General features: G+C 37.6%; 1 pseudogene; it reads left to right on the forward strand.

Moving 5' to 3' along the window:
• The window catches only part of LOC114048109, a 12,649-nt pseudogene extending 798 nt beyond the window's left edge, over nt 1-11,851 (forward strand).
• Nucleotides 11,852-12,619: the final 768 nt, after the last annotated feature.

Raw genomic sequence — 12,619 nt, forward strand, 5'->3', positions numbered from 1 at the left:
TACTACTACTACTACTACTACTACTACTACTACTACTACTACTACTACAACTACTATTGGTAGTAAGGTAAGGAACCTCTGTGTGAGTCAAGAACAAGGAACAATTGATTGATTTAAGATTGGAAAGGAAGAGGAGGGGGAAGTGAGGGGAAGTGAATAAACCTTACTCTCACCAGAATTGCCTCAAAGAGGGAATAACATACACACAATTGGCTATAGAAATCTATCTTAACCTACAGGAAAGTAGGAGGGGAAGGGGGAAAGAGGGTGGGTGATAGAAGGGAGGGCAGATTAGTGAAGGGGATACTCAGAAGGAAAACACTTTTGAGGAAGGACCAGGTAAAAGAAGAGAGGGAATAGAATAAATGGGGGCAGGGGTAATGGGATGAAGGGAAATCCATTTAGCAATAGCAACTGTGAAAAAAATTGAAGCAAGTTTCTCTGATAAAGGCCTCATTTCTCAAACATATAGAGAACTGAATCAAATTTGTAAAAAAAAAAAGTAAGAGCCATTGCCCAATGTAAAAATGATCAAAAGATATAATCATTTTTCAGATGAAGTAATCAAAGCTGTCTATAGCCATATGAAAAAAATATTCTCACTATTGATTGAAGAAATGCAAATTAAAACAATTCTGAGGTACTACATCATACCTATTACGTTAGCTAATAGGACAGAAATGTTAAATGACAAATGTTGGAGGGGATGTAGGATAAATGAGACATTAATGGAGTTATGACTAATTCAACCATTTTGAAGAGCAATGCCCACAGGGCTATAGAACCAGGTATACCCTTGACCTAGCAATACCACTACTAGGTCTGTATCTCTAAAGAGATAAAAAAAGAAAAGGATCTATATGTATAAAATATTTATAGAATCTCTTTTCTGGGGGAAAAGAATTAGAAACTGAGGGTCTATCTTTAGGGGGATGGCTGAAAAAGTTGTGATATGTAATTGTTATGGAATACTATCATACTATAAGAAATGATGAACTCTGAGGTGGAGCCAAGGTGGTGGAGTAAGGCAAGGACTCACCTAAGCTCTTCCCCAAACCCCTCCAAACACTTTTAAATGGCTCAAAACAAATTCCAGAGTAGTAGAATCCACAAAAACATGGAGTGAGACAATTTTCCAGTCTAAAACAACTTGGAAGTTTAGCGGGAAAGGTTTGTGAGAGGAGCTCAGTTCAGTGTAGGCCACTCCAGCACAGATGGGGCCCTAGCAAACCAGGAGCAGGCCTTGGGGCAACTGAATCAGTGGCAGCAGTGGTGTTTCCAGACGTCTCAGCCCACAGATAAAAGTCAGGCCAGTGAAAAGGGTTACAGTGATATGAGCTGGGTCAATGATCTAAGTTCCATTAAATGCTGTTCAGAAGAAGGATTGGGGGTGGAGGCAAGATGGTGGAGTAAAAGCAGTCACTTGCTTCAGTTCTCCAAATACCTGTAAAAATGTCTCTAAACAAATTCTAGAGCAGCAGAAACCATAAAAAGAAAAAAAGTGAAACAAATTTCCATCCTAAGACAACCTGAATGGTTGATTGAAAAGGTCTCTTGTGCCAGGTTGGGAGAAGGGCTCACTTCAGGGTAGGCCGTACCATCAAATACCAGGCCTCAGTGATCCTGGAGCAAGCCTCAGGGGACTGAGTCACAGGCAACTGTGGTGGTTTCCAAACATCTCAATCCACAAATACCAAAGATAACTTAGAAGGTCAGTAGGAAAGGTCTGTGACCTCAATGAGACAGAAGTCTGGTCCCAGCCCCAGTCCCAGCACAGCCCTTGAGAGGCAGCTGCTTCCTGAGCTCTTGGCCCACAGACTGACAAGGAATTGAGTGGCTGATCAGAGGGAGACTGCAGGGATCTCTCTGCTGGTACAAGATTCTCTCACTTTGCCCATGCTTGGATCTGGGTCACAGTTCTGGGTGGCAGGTCTGGGGTGAGGAGAAGTGCTGGTGTGGTGGAGCTTATAGTTGTGGAGTTTGTAGTGGTGGTGGAGAGGAAATCCTCCTCAGAGTTCCAAGATAGCAAAGAGTGCTTGTGGTCACTCATAGAACAGAACATAGGCCAGGAAAGGAATAAACACATCACCTCTTATCATGCCACCATGGAAGAACTGAAAGTTTACAGGTCCCTAGAAGTATCTCTGAAAACAGCTGCACAAACCCCCCAAAGCTTGGGACAGTATCTTCTCCACACTGGAAACAGACCCCTACCTTAACAAAGTGTTTAAATGTTTAAAACTCAAGTAATTGGCTGGGATCATGAGCAAACAGTGCAAAAAAATCAGACCATAGAATCTTACTTTGGTGACAAAGAAGATCAAAACATACAACCAGAAGAACAAAACAAAGTCAAAGCTCCTATATCCAAAGCATCTAAGAAAAATATGAATCAGTCCCAGGCCATGGAAAACCTCAAAATGGATTTTGAGAAGCAAGGCCTCAAGAGAAGTAGAGGAAAAATTGGGAAGAAAAATTAGAGTGATGCAAGAAAATCATGAAAAACAAATCAACAGATTGCTAAAGGAGACCCAAAAAATACTGAAGAAAATAACACCTTAAAAAATAGCCTAACCTAAATGGCAAAAGAGGTTCAAAAAACCAATGAGGAGAAGAATGCCTCAAAAAGCAAAATTGGCCAGATGGAAAAGGAAGTCCAAAAGCTTACTGAAGAAAATACTTCCTTAAAAATTAGAGTCGATCAATTGGAAGCTAGTGAATTTATGAGAAATCAAGGCACTGTAACACTAATCCAAAAGAATGAAAAACTAGAAGAGAATGTGAAATATCTCATTGGAAAAGCAACCGACCTGGAAAATAGATCCAGGAGAGAGAATTTAAAATTATTGGACTATCTGAAAGCCATGATCAAAAAAGAGCCTAGATATCATCTTTCAAGAAATTATCAAGGAAAACTGCCCTGATAGTTTAGAACAAGAAGGCAAAATAGAAATTGAAAGAATCCACCAAACCACTAAAGGAGTTCCACCAAGATCATGAAAGGAAAACTCCTAGGAATATTATAGCCAAATTCCAGAGTTACCAGGTCAAGGAGAAAATCTTACAAGCAGCCAGAAAGAAACACTTCAAGTATTGTGGAAACACAATCAGGATAACACAAAATTTAGCTGCTTCTACATTAAGGGACTGGAGGACTTGGAATATGATACTCTGGAGGGCAAAGAAAGTAGGATTACAGCCAAGAATCACCCACCCAGCAAAACTGAGTATAATCCTTCAGGGGAAAAAAATTAGACAGTCAGTGAAATAGAGGATTTTCAAACATTATTTTTTGTTTGTTTTTAATTTTTTTAATTAATTTGCTTTGATTTATCAACAATCACTAATATAAGCTTTTGAGTTTAAAATTTTTCTCCTCCTTCCTCCCCACCTCCCTCCCCAAGATGGCATGCAATCTGATATAGGTTAGTCCTATTAAACATATTTTCAAATTAGTCATGTTATAAGGAAGAATTAGAACCAATAGGAGAAACCACCAGAAAGAGGAAAAAAAAACATAAAAAATAGCAAATAGTATGCTTCAATTTGTATTCATACTCCACAGTTCTTTCTTTGGATATGGATAGCATTTTCCATCACGAGTCTTTTGGAACTGTCTTATATCTTTCCATTGCTGAGAAGGGCTAAATCTATCAAAGTTAGTCATTGCACAACGTGGCTGTTACTGTGTACAACATTCCACTGGTTCTGCTCACTTCACTCAGAATCAGTCCATGAAAGTCTACTCAGCATTTCTTATAGCACAATAATGTTCCATTACATTCATATACCACAACTTGTTCAGCCATTCCCCAACTGATGAGCATCCTCTCAATTTCCAATTCTTTGCCACTACAGAAAGACCTGCTATAAATATTTGTGTGCATGTGGGTCCTTTTCCCATTTGTGTGATCTCTTTGGCATACAACCTGAGAAATGTTGTTACTTGGTCAAAGAGTATGCACATTTTTATAGCCTTTTGGGCTTAGCTCCAAATTGCATTCCAAAATGGTTGGATCATTTCAGAAGTCCACCAACAATGCATTAGTGTTTCATTTTTCCCACATCTTCTCCAACATTTATCATTTTCCAGTTTTGTCATGTTGGCCAATCTGATAGGTGTGATGTGGTACCTCAGAGTTGTTTGATTTGCATTTCTCTAATCAATAGCAATTTAGGGCTTTTTTTTTCATATGACTATAGATGGCTTTAATTTCTTCATCTGAGAATTGCTCGTTCATATCCTTTGACAATTTATGAATTGGGGAATGAATTGTATTCTTAGAAATTTGACTTAATTCTCTATATATTTTAGAAATGAGGCCCTTATCAGAGAAACTGGTTATAAAAAATTCTTTCCCAGTTTTCTACACCCCTCCTAATCTTGGTTGCATTGGCTTTGTTTGTGCAAAAACTTTTCAATTTAATGTAATCAAAATTTTCCATTTTGAATCTCATAATGTTCTCTATCTCTTGTTCCATCACAAATTCTTCTGTTCTCCATAAATATGACTGGTTAACTATTCCTTGCTCTCACAGTTTGCTTATAGTATCAGTCTTTATATCTAAATCATGAACCCATTTTGACTTTATTTTGGTAAATAGTGTGAGATTTTGGTCTATGCCTGCTTTCTGCCATACTCTTTTTCAGTTTTCCCAGCAGTTTTTTTTTTCTAGAATAGTGAGTTCTTATCCCATAAGCTAGAGTCTGAGGGTTTATCAAATAATAGATTACTATTAGTCATTTACTACTGTGTCTTGGATAGCTAACCTATTCCACTGATTCACCTCTCTATTTCTTAGCCACTACCAAGTAGCTTTGATGATTGCTGCTTTATAATACAATTTAAGATCTATAATGGCTAGGCCACCTTCCCCTGCATTTCTTTTCATTAGTTCCCTTGATATTCTGGACCTTTTGTTATTTCAAATGCATCTTACTATTTTTCTTAGCTCTATAAAATAATTTTTGGCAATTTGATTGGTATGGCACTGAATAAGTAAATTAACTTAAGTAGAATAGTCATTTTTATTGTATTAGCTCAGTCTACCCATGAGTAACTAATGATTTTCAAATTATTTAGATCTGACTTTATTTGAGTGAAAATTGTTTTGTAACTGTGTTCATATGCAGATTGAAGCATACTATTTGCTATTTTTTTCTTTTTTTTTCCCTCTTTCTGGTGGTTCCTCCTATTGGTTCTAATGTAATTGTGTTCATAGGTTTGTTTTGGTGGGTAGACTCCCAAATATTTTATAATGTCTACAGTAACTTTAAATGGAATTTCTCTTTCTACCTCTTGCTCCTGGGCTTTGTTGGTAATACATAAAAATGCTGATAATTTATGTGGGTTTGTTTTGTAGCCTGCAACTTTGCTAAAGTTGTTAATTATTTCAAATAGTTTTTTTCTTTATTCTCTAGGATTCTCTAAGTATATCATCATATCATCTGCAAAGAGTGATAGCTTTGTTTCTTCTTTGCCTATTCTGATACCTTCAATTTTATTCTTCTCTTATTGCTAAAGCTAATGTTTCCAGTATGCTATTGAACAACAGTGGTGATAATGGACATCCTTGTTTCATCCCTGATCTTATTGGAAATGCTTCCAACTTGTTCCCATTACATATGATGCTTGCTGAAGGATTTAGGTAGATGCTACTTATTATTTTAAGGAAGATTTCATTTATTCTTGTGCTCTCTAGTGTTTTTAATAGAAACAGGTGTATTTTGTCCAAAGCTTTTTCTACATCTATTGAGATGATCATGTGATTTCTTTTAGTTTTGGTGTTGATATGATCAATTTTACTGATAGTTTTCCTAATATTGAACCAGCCTTGCATTACTGATATAAATCCTACCTGGTCATAGTGTATTATTCTTGTGATAAGTTGCTGTAATCTATTTTTACTTTTAAGCCTTCTTGAGGAAATACCAGAGCTGAGTAGAAATTTTGACTTTCAAATACAAGACTCAAGAGAAGCATGAAAAAGTAAATAGAAAAGACAAATCAAAAGGAACTTATTAAGGTTGAACTGTTTACATTCCTATGTGAAAAGATGATATTTGTAACTCATGAGATCTTTGCCAGTATTAGGGTTCTTGGAGGGAAAAATTATACGGATAGATACATAGATGGATAGATAGAGGGTACAGGGTGAGCTGAAGATGAAGCAGCGATATCTAGATTAAAAAGTTAAGGAATGACAGGATTATACTGGGAAAAGGAGAAAGGGAGAGGTAGAATGGGGTAAACCATCTTACATAAAACAAACAAGAAAAGGCTTTTACAGTGGAGGGGAAGTGGGGGAAAGTGAGATGGAATGAGTGAATCTCATTCTTATTGGATTTGGCTTAAGGAGAGAATAACATACACACTCAGTTGAGTATGGAAATCTATCTTATCTTAGAAGAAAATAGGAAGGAAGGGGATAAGAGAGAGGAGGGGTGATAGAAGAGAGGGCAGATTGGGGGAGGGAGTAATCAGAGGCAAACACTTCTGAGGAGGGACAGGGTCAATAAAAAGAATAGAATATACAGAGGAACGGGATAGGAAGAAGGAAAATATAGTTAGTTTTTCACAGTGTGACTACTATGGAAGTGTTTTGCATCACTACACATGTATAACCTGCATTGAGTTGCTTGTTTTCTCAATGATGGTGGTTGGGAAGGGAATAAAGGAGAAAATTTGGAACCCAAAGCTTTAAAAACAAATGTTAAAAAATGCTTTCACATGCAACTGGGAAATAAAATACATGGGCAATGGGGTATAGAAATCTATCCTGCTCTACAGGAAAACAAAAGGGGAAGGAGATAAGAGAAGTGGAGGGGAAGATTGAACGAAGGGCAGATTAGGGGAAGGGGTATTCAGAAAGCACATCATCTTGGGGTGGGGGGAGGGAAGAAAAGGGGAGAAAATTTGGAACTCAAAATCTTGTGGAAGTGAATGTTGAAAACAAAAGAATAAATTAATTAGTTTTTTTTAAAAAAAGAAAGAAAAGAAAAGGTAGGACCTATATGGATCCTTGATGGAAGCTGGGGATTCCAAAAAGTAGAGGAGGAAGATGGCATCCTAGGCATGGAGTCAGTTTGTACAAATTCATGTCAGTGTGAATTGGATTGTCATGTAATAGGAACATCAAGGAGACCAGTTTAATTGGAATGTAAGTAGGAAGGGGGAGTAATGTGAAATCACTTTGGAAAGATAGATTCAAAAAAGATTTGAAAGTGTTTTAAATGTGAAGCATAAGTTCTTTTTTTTAATGTTTTTTTTTTTTTTGTTTTCAACATTTACTTCCACCAGATTTCCCAATCTGCCCTCCTCTTTATCATTCCCTTGCTCTCTTTTCCCCTTCCCCACCTATTTTCCTGTAGGATAAGAGAGATTTCCACACCCAACTGAGTGTGTATGTTATTCCCTCCTTAAGTCAAATCCTATGAGAATAAGATTCACTCATTCCCTCTCACATTCCCCAGTTTCGCCTCCACTGTAAGAGACTTTTCTTTTCTGTGTTATTTTTTGTGGAATAATTTACCCCATTCTACCTCTCCCTTTCTCCTTCTCCTAGAATATTCCTCTCTCACACCTTAATTTTATTCTCCAGATATGACCCCTTCATTTTCAACTTACCCTGTGTCCTCTATCTATCTATCTATATCAATATATACATACATATAATTTTTTTCCCCTCCAACTACCCTAATACTGACAAAGGTCTCATGTGTTACAAATATCATCTTTCCTTGCAGGAATGTAAACAGTTCAACCTTAAAAGTCTCTTATGATTTTCTCTTTCCTGTTTACCTCTTCATGTTTCACTTGAGTCTTGTAATTGAAAATCAAATTTTCTATTCAACTCAGGTCTTTTCATCAAGAATGCTTGAAAGCCCTCTATTTCACTGAATGACCATTTTTTCCCCTGCAGGATTATACTCAGTTTTGCTGGGTAGGTGATTCTTGGTTGTAATCCTATCTCCTTTGCTCTCCAGAATATTGCATTCCATACCCTGAGGTCCCTTAATGTAGAAGCTGCTAAATCTTGTGTTATCCTGATTGTGTTTCCACAATACTTGAATTGTTTCTTTCTGGCTGCTTGTAATATTTTCTCCTTCACCTTGAAGCTCTGGAATTTGACTACAATATTCCTAGGAGTTTTCCTTCGGGGATCTCTTTCAGGAGGAGATTGGTGGACTCTTTCAATTTCTATTTTGCCTCTGGTTCTAAAATATCAGGACAGTTTTCCCTAATAATTTCTTGAAAGATGATATTTAGGCTCTTTTTTTGATCATGGCTTTCAGATAGTCCAATAATTTTAAATTCTCTCTCCTGGATCTATTTTCCAGGTCAGTTGTTTTTTCCAATGAGATATTTCACATTGTTTTCTAATTTTTCATTCTTTTGGATTTGTTTTACAGTGTCTTGATTTTTCATAAAGTCATAGCTTCCAATTGATCGACTCTAATTTTTAAGGAAGTATTTTCTTCAGTAATCTTTTGGACTTCCTTTTCCATTTGTCCAATTTTGCTCTTTAGGGCATTCTTCTCTTCATTGACTTTTTGGACCTCTTTTGCCATTTGGGTTAGGCTATTTTTTAAGGTGGTATTTTCTTCAGTGTTTTTTTGGGTCTCCTTTAGCAAGCTGTTGACTTGTTTTTCATGATTTTCTTGCATCACTCTCAGTTTTTCCTCTACTTCTCTTACTTGCTTCTCAAAATCCCTTTTGAGCTCTTCCAAGGCCTGGGACTAATTCATATTCTTCTTGGAGGTTTTGGATGTAGGAACTTTGGCTTTGTGGTCTTTTTCTGGTTGTATGTTTTTATCTTCTTTGTCACCAAAGTAAGATAATAAAGTCCAACTCTTTTTGTACTGTTTACTCATGATCCCGGACAATTACTTGAGTTTTAAACTCTTAAGGTAAAAGTCTGCTTCCTATGTGAAGAGTGTACTGTCCCAAGCTTCGGGGGTTTGTATAGCTGTTCTCAGAGGTACTTCTAGGGACCTGTAAATTTTTAGTTCTTGCAGGTGCTATGATAAGGGGTGAGATGTTTCCTCTCCACAGTCACAACAAGCTTCACCTCACCAGCATTCCTCCTAGCCCCAAGACCCCCCTCAGAACTGTGACCCAGATCCAAGCACTGGTAAAGCAAGAGATTCCTGCCTCAGCACTGGCAAAGAGATCCCTGCAATGCCCCTCTGATCAGCCACTCAATTCCCCCTCAGTCTGTGGGCTGGAAGCTCGGGGGAAAAAGCTGTGGCCCCAGGCCATTCTTGAGACTTGCAGCTGAGACCTAGCTCCTCTCTCACCACTGTCACAGAATTTTCCCACTGACCTTCCAAGTTGTCTTTGGCATTCATGGGTTGAGAGTCTGGAAACCAACCACCACAGCTGCCCATGATTCAGTCCTCTGAGGTCTGCTCCAGGGTCGTGGGGGCCTGCGCACCCATGCCACACTGTGCTCCTCTCCCCGCCCAGCGTGATATACCTTTCTGATCAACCATTCAGGCTGTCTTTGGCTGGAAATTTGTTTCACTCTGTCTTTTTGTGGGTTCTGCTGCTTTAGAATTTGTTTAGAGCCATTTTTTTAGGTATATGGAGGGCTTTGGGAGAGAACTGAAGATAGTCACTGCTTTCCCTTGAAGCATAAGTTCTTGTATTTTATCCCAGAATCAGTGGGGAGTCACTGAACTTTTTGAGAAGCATAGTTACCTGATTGTATCCATGCCTTAGGAAAATCAATATGGCAGCTGCATGAAGAGAGATAGACAAGTGGAATATTGCATTAATCCAAAAAAAGGAATGAGAGTTATATGCATGGAGACAGATACTGTGAGGAATTAATAAGACTTGGTAATTTATTAGATATAGGGCCTGAGAGATAAGAAAGAGTCAAGGATTTCTGCAAGTTTGCAAACCTGGCTGGAAAGGATGGGGGTAACAGCAAAATATATTTGGGTCTTTTGGAGGATGGATAGGTTGTAGGGAAAATATGAGTTTTGTTTTGGTTATACTGGGTTTGAGATACTATAGTAAACCCTTAACAAGAGAGAAGGGAAAAAAAGACAATAAATGTTTGGGCAACTCTCAGGTTCCACCTCACACCTATCAGGGTGGCTAATATGACAAAATAGGAATGTGTTGTATGTGGGAGGGGATGTTGGAAAACTGGGACACTAATGCGCTGTTGGTGGAGTTGTAAACTGTTCCAACCATTCTGGAGAGCAATTTGGAGCTATATCCAAAGGACTATACAGCTATGCATATCCTTTGATCCAGCAATACCACTGCTAAATCTATATCCCAAAGACATCCAAAAAAAAGGGAAAATGACATATTTATACAAAAAATATTTCTAGCAGTCTTTTTGTGATGTCTTAGAATTGGAAATTGAGAGGAAGCCCATCAATTGGGGAATGGCTAAACAAGTTGTGGTATATGATTACAAGGAATATTATTGTGCTATAAGAAATGACATGCAGGATGATTTCAGAAAAGCCTGGAAAGACTTAAATGAACTGATATATAGTGAAGTGAACAGAACCAGGAGAACATTGTACACAGTAACAACAATATGTTTTGTGAACAATTGCGAATGATTTAAGCTGTTCTCAGCAATACAATGATCCAAGACTCCCAAATGAATAATGATGAAGCATACTATCTACCTGCAGAGAAAGAATTGATGTTGATTGAATACAGACTGAAGCATGCTAAAAAAAAAAAGGAAGAAGAAGGACTAGAACCTACCTACTTTGAAGGAAGCAATGACTTTGGGGGATCTGGAGATAAGAGGAAAAATAAGAAGTTGGGAGTACCAGCATCTACAGATTTCTGACCTGCAATACTTCTAAGATGACAGCCCATAGTAATTATCCTTTTCCTAATAATTATCCCAACTACTCACACAATTGCAAAATGATGGAGTACTTACAAATCTACATCAAGAATTTTGAACTTCTGAAGCATATTTGCTTCCTGGCAAAGGTATGCAGTGTTAGGAAGCACTCTGATTTCTCTGCCACTGGCCAGTGGGATGTTACAATGCTGATGGGAAGCAGGTATCCTAAGTCTTAGATGAGATCATGCTTTGCAGTGGCCATTATACTTACCCTAATTTGCCATTAAAATACTTTCCAGGAATCAAGACATTTAAAGGACTCTTATTTCTATGTATGGGAGTATAAGAATCCAGAGAAAAATCTAGGGAGAAGGATTGTTGTGATTGGCATTGAGATCTCTGGAGCTGATGTGGCTTGTGAGCTCAGTCATGTGACTAAACAGTGTTCTTCAGTACAAAGAGAGAGACGTAGATATGGAACTATATTGGGAAAATTGGAATTCCATAGATACTGTACTCTTCATGCACTTTTATAACAACATCAATAAGTGGTTAACAACCTTCATGATGAACAACTGGAAAGAGAATAAACTCAATTCCAAGTTTAATCACATTGAATTTGGTCTTCATTCCCACCATAGGTTTCTGAGCCATCAACCTACTTTCAGCAATGATATGCCCCAGTGTATCATTTCTTGGAGTCTGCTAGTGAAACAAAATGTGATTGAATTCACAGAAAACATGGCTATATTTGAGGATGTGACCAAAGAGGAGATTGACATTGTATATTTTTTTTGCCACAGGCTGTACATTTGATTTCTCTTTCTTGAAAGACAACCTGAAAAATATTGACAGACAGAATTTCATGTAAAAGTTTGTATTTCCATGTTTTTTAGAAAAATAAACACTAACTTTTATTGGTATCCTCCAGTCAGTGGGAGCCACCATTCCTACATCAGAACTACAGAGCCACTGGGCTGTGCATATATTCAAGGAATCAAACAAACTACCTTCATAGAAATATATGATGGCAGACATTAAGTGGACCAGAGCCAAACTGAACAGTTTTTGCAAACCCTTAGTCAAGGTGAGATAGTTTGCTGGGTTGTGGCCATGGCACATGCTATAGCTTCTTGGAGTCATTGTTCTCCATTGTTAAATTGGGTGAATTCAATGATTTGTCTCTCCTTGTCCCCTTTAAAAGATAAGGTGGGATGGAGTGAAAAAATTCATCATTACCAAAAGAGGAAAGAAAGGATTATAACTCATGATTATAACTCAAAAGGAAGCTCAGTGGTTGAATTTTCTGAGATCTTCAGGGCTAGATCAGAGGAGTGGGATTTTCATTTTACTCCCTTAATGTTGTATGGAAGTATTTCTCATTTTTTTCTTGCTGAACTATAATTACAATGTATCTGAAACATATCCTATGGATTGGAGATGAGGGACTAGTAGAATCACACTGAGACCCATCTAATCAATTATCTGGAACACTGCTTGCATTTCCTCCCCCACAAACTGTGCTAACACAGGTTGGCTGTCTTCCTGAAATGGACATCAATTTCTACCTTAAACATATATTGAAATATATTTTAAAAGACTTTTCTTACCTTCCCAAACAAAAGGAGAATATTATCACTTCTGTCACACTATATGGCATATCTCAGTTAGTGAAGACTTTGTAGACAAACTACTGTTATCTGTTGGAAAATATTACTGTGCACTTGGGAAATTTAGCTCAGTTTCATTTGCCCAATATATGTGAGTGATTTAGTATCATTCAACT

The sequence above is a fragment of the Vombatus ursinus genome, unplaced genomic scaffold (genome assembly GCF_900497805.2).
Source record: "Vombatus ursinus unplaced genomic scaffold, bare-nosed wombat genome assembly UNPS02014791.1, whole genome shotgun sequence".
Taxonomy (NCBI): domain Eukaryota; kingdom Metazoa; phylum Chordata; class Mammalia; order Diprotodontia; family Vombatidae; genus Vombatus; species Vombatus ursinus.